At 35.6% G+C, this 10,207-nt stretch overlaps 1 pseudogene; it reads right to left on the reverse strand.

Moving 5' to 3' along the window:
• Positions 1-9,068: 9,068 nt before the first annotated feature.
• Positions 9,069-9,619, reverse strand: LOC119046878 (60S ribosomal protein L32-like; annotated as a pseudogene).
• Positions 9,620-10,207: the final 588 nt, after the last annotated feature.

Below are 10,207 nucleotides of genomic sequence, written 5' to 3' on the forward strand. Positions count from 1 at the left end.
TACTAGTGGGACACAAGCCCATACCATCCATGAGGAGCCCTGTGGGCCTATGGCCAATATGGCTGGCCTTGTCTCCCATTTAATAGTACTGGGTATTGTACGTGGGGGGAAACCATATATCCCAGGGTGAATGTTAAATACTCTTCCAAGTGTTCTTCAAAACTGGCACTCATTTCAGGCACACTGTCAGGTCAAGCACTCTCATGGGTGGTTATACTCCCTAGGCCTTTTTGTGCCTCCTGCAGGTACCATTTAACCCATGAAGCCATTAAGACCCTAGCAAATCACACTGCAATAGCCTGCAAAGACACCAGGCACTCTATAGCTCTGGTTTCTGATGAGGTAACTCAAAAGAGGAAAGTTGTGCTGCAGAATAGAATGACATTAGACCTACTCACTGCTACCCAGTGGAGCATCTATGCCATTTGGCACACTGAGTGCTGTGTATAAATCTCTGATAATTATCTCAATATATCCAAAACCTTAACTGCCCTAATAGATGAGATTAATCATATATTGGCCATAGACTGTGACCCCTTTATAACTTGGTGGAATTCTCTAGGTTCTTAGTGGAATTCTCTTCTGCTAGGTCTCTTTGGGTTTTGTCTTGCATTGTTGGTCTTGGGGTGTAGACTTTACTGCACTTGTGATATGTGGACCCAGTGTGCCAACATGCTCACTGTACAGGTGCCCTATCAGAAGGATTTATCACAACAATTGTGAGGTGGAAGAGCAATGTTGGGGTAGAGTGTGCTGGACATACCTCTTCACACATGATAATAGCTCTCCAACACCCAAGATGGAGGGCTGCCAGAGGACTCCTGTGCTGAGGGAATGTGTACTGTTTTGGAAATGGGTTGTAATTCCCTCCTTATCCCCTTTGAATTGGCTTCCTCTCCTGTGACTGCTTCTTGACCTTTTGTTTCTGTAGGTAAACACAGAGGTAATTTAGTTTAGAGTCACATGAAGAACTTGTGTCTCCTTTTTCTGGGACCCCTTAAAAAAGTCTCAGACTCAAGAAGGGTGGTCCTGCTTCACCAACTTGCTAAAAAGGGTGCTTCCAGTAATGAGAGTAATAAAGGTGATGTCTGCTTCATCCAGTCTTCCTTGTACTTTATTTTAGTTTATCCAAATGAATGGAGTCAAGGTCTCATGATTTGATCTCTGGTGTTACAAGTTTGAAAAAGAGAAGTGTTAGGTCTTCTCAAATGTTGATAAAATTCACATGTGAAGCCATTGGTCCAGGGATTTTGTTTTTTATGAATTTATTAGTATTATTATTACTTCAATTTTCCTAATTATAATCTGTTTGTTCACATTATTTTATCTTTTTTTCTGATTTTGTGTTTGGAGATTGTATCTTTCTAGGAATTTATTAATTTCAACCAGTTTGTCCAGTGAGTTGGTATATAGTTAGTTGTTTGTAATATTTTCTTACAATCCATTGTAAATTTTGGGTGTCATTTGTTAACTCTATTTTTTAATTTCTCATTTTACTCACTTGGGTCCTCTTTCTTTTTTTTCTTGATGAGTCTGCTAAAGGTTTGCCAATCTTGTTTATTTTTTCAAAGAAGCTATTCTGAAATTCATTGATATTTTCTACTATTATTTAGACATTTTTGTTTATTTCTACTGTGATGATTATAATTTTCTTTCTTCTATCAACTTTGGGGTTTGTTTATTTTTTCAATTTTCTTTTTTTTAAAATATATTTTATTGATTATTCCACTACAGTTGTTCTATTTCCCCCTTCATTCCCCCCCACCCTACACACTGCCTCCCCCACCATTCCCCCCTTTAGTTTATGACCATGTGTCTCAAGTTCTTTAGATTCTATATTTCCCATACTATTCTTGCCCTCCCCCCATCTATTTCCTACCTACCATCTATGCTACTTATTTCCTGTACCTTCTCCCCACTTCTCCTTCTCCCATTCCCCTGTTGCTAGCCCTCCATGTGATCTTCATTTCTATGGTTCTGCTCCTGATCTAGCTGTCCTCTTAGTTTGCTTTTGTTTTAGGTGTGGTTGTCAATAACTGTGAGTTTGCTGTCCTTTCACTGTTCATCTTTTTTATCTTCTTTTTCTTAGGTAAGTCCCTTTAACATTTCATATAATAAGGGCTTGGTGATGAAGAACTCCTTGAATTTGGTCTTATCTGAGAAGAACTTTATCTGCCCTTCCATTCTAAATGAAAGCTTTGCTGGATAGATCAGTCTTGGATATAGGTTTTTGGATTTCATGACTTGGAATACTTCTTTACAGCTCCTTCTTGCCTGTAAAGTCTCTTTTGAGAAATCCACTGACAGTCTGATGGGAACTCCTTTGTAGGTGACTGTCCCCTTATCTCTTGCTGCTTCTAGTATTTTCTCCTTCATCTGAATCTTGGCTAATATAATGATGATGTGCCTTAGTGTGTTCCTTCTTGGGTCCAACTTCTTTGGGACTCTCTGAGCTTTCTGGATTTTCTGGAAGTCTATTTCCTTTGCCAGATTTGGGAAATTCTCCTTTTTTATTTGTTCAAAGAAGTTTTCCACTCGTGGCTGTTCCTCTTCCCCTCTGGCACCCCTATAATTTGGATGTTGGAACATTTAAAGATGTCCTGGAGGTTCCTAAGCCTCTCCTCATTTTTTTGAATTCTTGTTTCTACATTCTTTTCTGTTTGGTCATTTTTTTTTCTCTTTCTGGTCCACTCCTTTGATTTGAGTCCCAGTTTCCTTTCTATTACTATTGGTTTCCTGTGCATTTCCCTTCATTTCAATTAGTTTAGCCTTCATATGTTCCTCTAATTTGTGACTAAAATCAACCAGTTCTGTGAGCATCCTGATCACCAGTGTTTTCAACTGTGCATCTGAAAGTTTAGCTATTTCTTCATCGCTTAGATTTATCGGCTCTGGGGCTCTGAGTTCTTCTTGAGCCATGTTTTGACCTGTTCATGCCGGTTTGGCTGAAGGGTTTGTTGTTGTCAGACTTCCGTGAAGTTCAATTTTCTGTGGTTTTGGCTGCGTTTTTGTTGCTAAAACTTTGTTGTTTTTATACTTGGTTGTGGGAGGAGGCACAGTGCTTCCATCTACACCTCCATCTTGGCGGAAGTCCTCAAAAATTGATTTTTAAAATACAGTGATTATACATAGAATGTAAACCTCAAAGGAAAATTTCATGCTAGATAAATAAATCTGCTACTTATATTTTTAAATGATTAAGACTAAATATGTAGGTATAATAACCTATAGGGAAAGTTTAAAACAAAAGGAAATAAGAGACCATTATCTGAGTGTTTAGGAAAGCAAAATGTTTAGTGTGTATGTGTGTGAAAAAGAGGGAAAAAACTGAGGAAATATTTATGCCAAATGGTACTCAAACATTGAGTTAAAATATGGGTTGAGTTTTAACAGCAAGAAGTCAATGATAATCATTTGAACAACTTTTGTAGAATGGAGGGTGGAAATTGATAAATCACTCTTTTACTGGGGAGAGATAAAATAAAGCCAGTATGTGTACATGCCACTTAAGAAGTTGAAGTTTGAAAAGAAACTGAAAAAGGAAGGGATCTCTAAGGAAGAAACACATCTTCTAATTATACCCTGTTCCCTCACCTCATGCTGATGTTTTAGTAGTCTTTTAGCTACACTAAGATTTTCTACCCAATCTGTACCTTCTCTAGCAAATGAAGGTCCAAATAAACATATGCAACTATGCGGACTTCTCTAGCTTTAAATTGTTCATCGAGAGTCTCTAGTGGACACTTTATTTCACCTGAAATTCATGGAACTTGTTTCCAATTCCTTCACTCCCCTATGATTCCTACATAAGTATCAAAATATCTAAGTTCCTTGCAAAGCAGATTTTCTACTGCTGTCCAAACTAACAGTGTGCCTAAATACTAAAAAGAAGAATGATCAAGATAGTGTAAATTGTTATGTTTGCCATCAGGTTTGGCTGAACAACATTTATCTTGTTCTCTATTCTGTAAACTCTAGCTGCCTTAGTCTCCCCTGAATAATGGCTCTTCTCCTAGCCTGCAAACTCAGCGCAGTAAGCTGGGATATGAGTAGGGTTCACCGACTCTCTTTCCGATATGTCGAGGCTCACTATCCTTTACTCTCTCAAGCCCAGTGAGTGTCTTTCAAGCCATTATTTTATATATTTTCTGTCTTTTGTGACTGGTTCAAGCAGGAAAGCAAATTTACTTTCTATTACTCCATCTCATCTAGAAGTGAAAATTTAGAAAGTGTGGTTTTTTTTGGTAAATCAATATGCTCCATATGAGACAATACTGGTGAGATCATTAATACATTATTTAGAAGTATTTATTCCCTGGAACTTCCTGTAAAGCTCTGGGATTCCTGAGAAGTTCCAGGCTAATAGATAAGGAATGGGGAACAGGACCTTTGCCAGTGCCCTCAACCAATTTGGGGAAGGTTTTTACCTTGGACAAAGATTGTTCTTTAGTTTTTCAAAGAGTTTCCCAAGGTACCATGATTATGTAATTCTTCCCTCCTGAATGGCCATGGTGTTATGTCACACTCTACTGTTGTCCATCTGTCGTCTGTATTTTCATTCACTATACTATATTGTGAGATTGTTACTGGCTTGAATTCTACCTTATAAGTTTTCATTTCTAAAGTTTGGAAAATATTAAATATTATTTTCACTGAATTATATATGCTTTGTAATTGAACTACAGACTAAAGGGATTTTTAAATGGTAAAGGATAATGCAATATATACACACTTCCAATGACATTTCTTATTTTTGATTATTCCAAAATTATGCAATATTAATAGTTTTTGTTGATAGCTCAAAAATATTGTGTTTTTGCTGGTTATAATATAGTATCAAATTAAATAATAAGCAATAAATTTAAGAAAAAAAGTCAAAATATCCAGAATCTTTAAATGACCAAAGGAGAAATTTAAGTAGGTGTATGTGTTTGGGTGCATATATCTGAATAAACAAAATAAATCCTAAGAAAATCAACTGTAGGGAAATTATAAATTAAATCCAGATTCCTGACTGTACTGTAAGTATGTTGATAATGCATATATATTTTACATAGAATGTACTTGACAAGAATTATTCTTTTTGCATTGTATACAGTGATGGCTTTGATATTTTACAATATTAATAGAAATTTTAAAAGAATCCTCACTGAATATTATTAGAACAAAGTGAGTATTTTATTTTATTTTTTAAAAGATTTTATTTATTTATCTTTATAGAGAAGGGAAAGGAGGGAGAAAGAGAGGGAGAAAAACAACACTGTGTGGTTGCTTCTCATGTGTCCCCACTGGGAACTTGGCCTGCAACCCAGGCATATGCCCTGCCTGGGAATCGAACTGGTGACCCTTTGCTTCACAGGCCCGTGCTCAATCTGCTGAGCTATACCAATCAGGGCCCAAGTGAGTATTTTAAAAATAGTTGTTAGCCCTTTCTGGTACAAACTGCAAACCAAAGGGTCAATGTTCGATTCCCAGTCATGACACATGCCTGGGTTGTTGGCCAGGTCCCCAGTAGGGGGCACACAAGTGCACTTGATGTTTCTCTCCCTCTTTTTCTCCTCCACTTCACTTCTGTCAAATAGTAAATGAATAAAAAAATTTAAAAATCAATAATAAATAAATTAATTAAATAGTAGTTAATGCACACAAGTATATTTTGAATAGCTTTAGTTTTTTATATATATATTTAGGCATAGATTCAAAACTATAAGCCAAGATTTATTAATATGGCTATAAAATAAGATGTAAAACCTGAGTCTGTCTAAAATGATTAAAAAAATTAAAGGCTATTCAGGTTGATAAGACTACCTAAAACTGAATTCGTGAAGTAGGTTCTGTATTTGGTTATGAACATTAAAAGAACAAGTTAGTATTTTTGTAATTTTGGCTCCTTCCTTTTTTTCTTCCTACTTACATTTTCTTCTTTTAGAAATATTCTTTAAACCTGATGAGATTTTATTTAACATAGCTAGCACAGTATTTTATTTCTGGTAATGCATTTGAAAAACAATTCTGTTTTGCAACCTATTGTTTCCAGGGTATCATTAGTTTATAGTCTAAATTTATACTATTTATTTTGAAGTAAAACAGAATTGATTTCCAAACTGGGAAAAATAAATAAATATGCAACTCTTTAGGATTTTTTTTAAAATTACAGTTTGCTTTTCATTTAGGCACTGTTTTTTTTTCTTATGAGCCACTTTCCATGTGTGAATGATTACATGTACATGCATCATAATTTCCAGCTATTTACAGTACTGAATTTATTTTTTAATGATATTTAATTTTGCTTAGTATATTAAAATGATTATCACACTTTGAATGATTTTTAGCTATTCTACATGCATGTTTTTTTTTCTTAAAAACTTCCTCTGATGATTTTTAAAAATATTCTAGTAAGGTAAATAGTATTTTGCAATCAGCTTAATATAAAATTCATTTTCTGCTAAAAATAAATTATGTATATCAACATTATAAATAAAACATTATCGATTCCCAAAAGCAATAGTCTCTATTGCAGAGATCAACAAACAAAACAAAACAATACATTCTTCATTTAAAGCAATATTTCTAATTTACACAAATGCCTTCTTTCTATAATATGTAAATTAAATAAAATATATCCATATATGTTGTAATGACTTACCACCATTCATTTAATATGTGAAAATGTATTTTTGCCAAGTAAATCTAAAGATGTTTTTGATATTTTATTAACAGTAATTGTAGTTATAACATCATCCTTATTTATTACTTAGTCATCTTTATGTTTAGTAAATACAATATTTTAAAAGTATTGCATTTCAATATTACTCCAGAAACTAATTTCTATCACAAAAGATATAATTATCTTCTGGCCAAGATGGAGGCATAAGTAGATAAGCTTTGCTTCCTTGCACAACCAAAAGACAGATAACAACCAATTTAAAAACAAAAACAACCAGAACTGATAGGAAGTCAAACTGCATGGAACTCCAATAACCAAGGAGTTAAGAAGGTATACATTCATCCAGACTGGTAAGAGGGGTGGAGATCAGCAGCTGCAGTGGAGAGGACATGCAGCAAGGCAGCAACTGATAGACCTGGCAGTCCAAAATTCCTGTGGAGAGTGGAACAGACAACACAACCCATGGTTCCAGTGTGGGAAAAGAAAGCTTCAAAACCTCTGGCTGTAAAAATCTGTGTGGGTTGAGGAGGCAGGAGGAACTTCCAGTCTCACAGAAGACTCTGCTGGAGGAGCCCATGGTGTCCTAAAATGTACATAAGCTCACCCACCTAGGATTCAGCACCAGAAGGGCTCAATTCACCTGTGCGTAGCTGGGGAAGTGACTGGAAATGGGGCAAGAGCCAAGCAAGTGGCATTGTTCCCTCTCTGACACCTCCCTGACATATAGCACCACAACACAGCAAAGTGGGTTGCCCTACTCTGGTGAGTACCTAAGGTTCCATCCATTTCAATGTCAAAGTGTGTCAAGAAAAAGAAATATGGATCAAAACTCAAGGAAAAGAGCTAAGCAAGGAGGAGATAACCAGCCTATCAGATGCAAAGTTTAAAACACTGGTAATTAGGATGCTCACTGGAATGATTATGAACACAAATAAAGGAAGAAGTGAAGGCTACACAAAGTGAAATAAAGAAAACTATACAGGGAGCCAACAGTGAAAGGAAGGAAATCAGGACTCAAATAAATGATTTGGAACAAAAGGAAGAAATAAATATTCAACCAGAACAGAATGAAGAAACAAGAATTCAAAAAAATGATGAGAGGCTTAGAAACTTCTGGGACAACTTTAAACATTCCAACACCTGCATCATAGGGGTACTAGAAGGAAAATATGGAGGAAAGAAATTGAAAACTTATTGAAAAAACAATGAAAGAAAATTTCCCTAATCTGGCAAAGGAAATAGAAGCTTCAGAAAGCTTCAGGAAGCTCTGGGAGCTCAGAAAGTCCTAAAAAATTGGACCCAAGAAAGCACACACCAAGGCACATAGTAATTACATTACTCAAGATGAAAGATAATAAGAGAATCTTAAAAGCAGAAAGAGAAAAGAAGACAGTTATCTACAAAGGAGTTCCCATAAGATTATCAGCTGATTTCTCAAAAGAAACTTTGCAGGCAAGAAGGAACTGGAAAGAAGTATTCAAAGTCATGAAAGGCAAGGACCTACATCCAAGATGAATCTATCCAGCAAGGCTGTCATATAGAATGGAAGGGCAGAAAAAGTACTTCCCAGATAAATCAAGTTAAAGGATTTCAGTATCACCAAACCCTTATTACATGACATGTTAAAAGGACTTATCTAAAAGAAAGAAGATGATCAAAAATATAAGCAGTAAAATGACTATTCACAACTATCAACAACTGAACCTAAATAACAACAATAATAAAAATCAAAAACAAACTAAGCAAATAACTAGAACAGGTACAAAATTACAGAAATGAAGATCACACGGAGGTATTTCAGTAGGAATGAGGAGTGTGTGAATGGGGGAAAAGGTACGGAGAATAAGAAACCTGATTTGTAGGTACAAAATAGCCAGAGGGAGGTTAAGAATAGTATAAAAAATGGAAAAGCTGAAGAACTTATATATATGATCCCTGGGCGTGAACTAAGGGAGGAATACTGGGTACAGGGTTGAGGGAGATAAAGGGAAGAAAAATGGGACAACTGTAATGGCATAATCAATAAAATATACTTTAAAAAGATATAATTTATACAATATATTTAATGCACTTTATCAAGACACATTATTACTACCTCTTAAAATTTTCTCAGATGTTGTAGGTGTTAGAGTAAGATTGCATTTTATTTTAATGAATCTTATTATTAAATTATTTTATCTTTACAAAATTTACATTATCTGTCCAAAATATGTATTCATTAATATGACCAGTGAAATACTTAACTTAGATGTACTCTGTTATAGTCAGTGCCTTAAAAAATGTCATTACACTTATATAAATTATTTCTAACAATGAGATTAAAATACATTTTAATTTAGATTTGTTTTGTAGTTGATTAATATTTAAAAATAATTCCCTATTTCTAAAATTTTTATTTTATTTTTTGGCAGAATTTCAAGGTTTTATTAACACAAATACAATGTGCACACAATCTGTCTATTCATTTTCCTCACTGCGCAGCCTGGCATTGGGATTGGTGACCCTGATGGCCAGCTGCACTGCTCTTTCCACAGTGGTTTTGCGGTTCTTTGAGGAGACGTTGTGAGCAATCTCAGCACAGTAAAATTTGTTGCACGCCAGCAGCACTTCAAGCTCCTTGGCGTTATGGACCAGGAACTTTTGAAAACCACTGGGCAGCGTGTGCTTTGTTTTCTTGTTGCTCCCATAACCAATGTTGGGCGTCAACATCTGGCCCTTGAATCTTCTGCGCACCCTGTTGTCAATGCTTCTGGGTTTCCGCCAGTTCCGCTTAATTTTGACATAACGGTCCTACTGGTGCCGAATGAACTTCTTGGTCCTCTTTTTGACAATCTTGGGTTTCACAAGGGGTCTGAGGGCCGCCACGGTGCCAAGTAAGAGATGGCTGCCACCTCGATAGGCAGTGTAGAGGAAGAAGGTATTTCTAAAATTCGTAAATACATGAGTGTGCATGTATAACAGTATATGAACTAATATGTTTGAATCATATCTGTTAATAGCACCTCAAAAAACAATCAACTTTAGCAGTCTTCTATTATATATTATTTATTTGAGCTTATTATGTATAAGGCTTAATATTTTTTTTAGATTTTTATTTATTTTTAGAGAGAAGGGAAGGGAAGGAGAGAAACATCAATGTGCAGTTGCCTCTTATGTGCCCCTTGTTGGGGGCTTGTCCTGCAACCCAGGCATGTGCCCTGACTGGGAATTGAACCAAAGAAGCTTTGGTTCATAGGCCTGAACTCAATCCACTGATCTACAGCAGCCAGGACTGTAAATAATATTTTTAATTACACACCTATGCTGCATCATGCCTTAAAGAGAGGAAAGACTTATAAATTTGAAAAGACATTAAAATTTTCAGACCATCACCACTGTGAAATATGTTACTTACTTAGAGGGCTGTCTCTGGAATGTGTTGTTCATTTTGCCTCAGACTTCAAAATACATGTCCATTTGTTTGTTTGGTAGGATGGTTGGCTTTAGATAACTTGGAACAAATTACCTAAATTCTTGTATCTCCACTAGTTCATTATAGTT

This window comes from Artibeus jamaicensis, unplaced genomic scaffold, assembly GCF_021234435.1.
Source record: "Artibeus jamaicensis isolate MK-2021 breed Jamaican fruit bat unplaced genomic scaffold, CSHL_Jam_final contig_415, whole genome shotgun sequence".
NCBI lineage: Eukaryota > Metazoa > Chordata > Mammalia > Chiroptera > Phyllostomidae > Artibeus > Artibeus jamaicensis.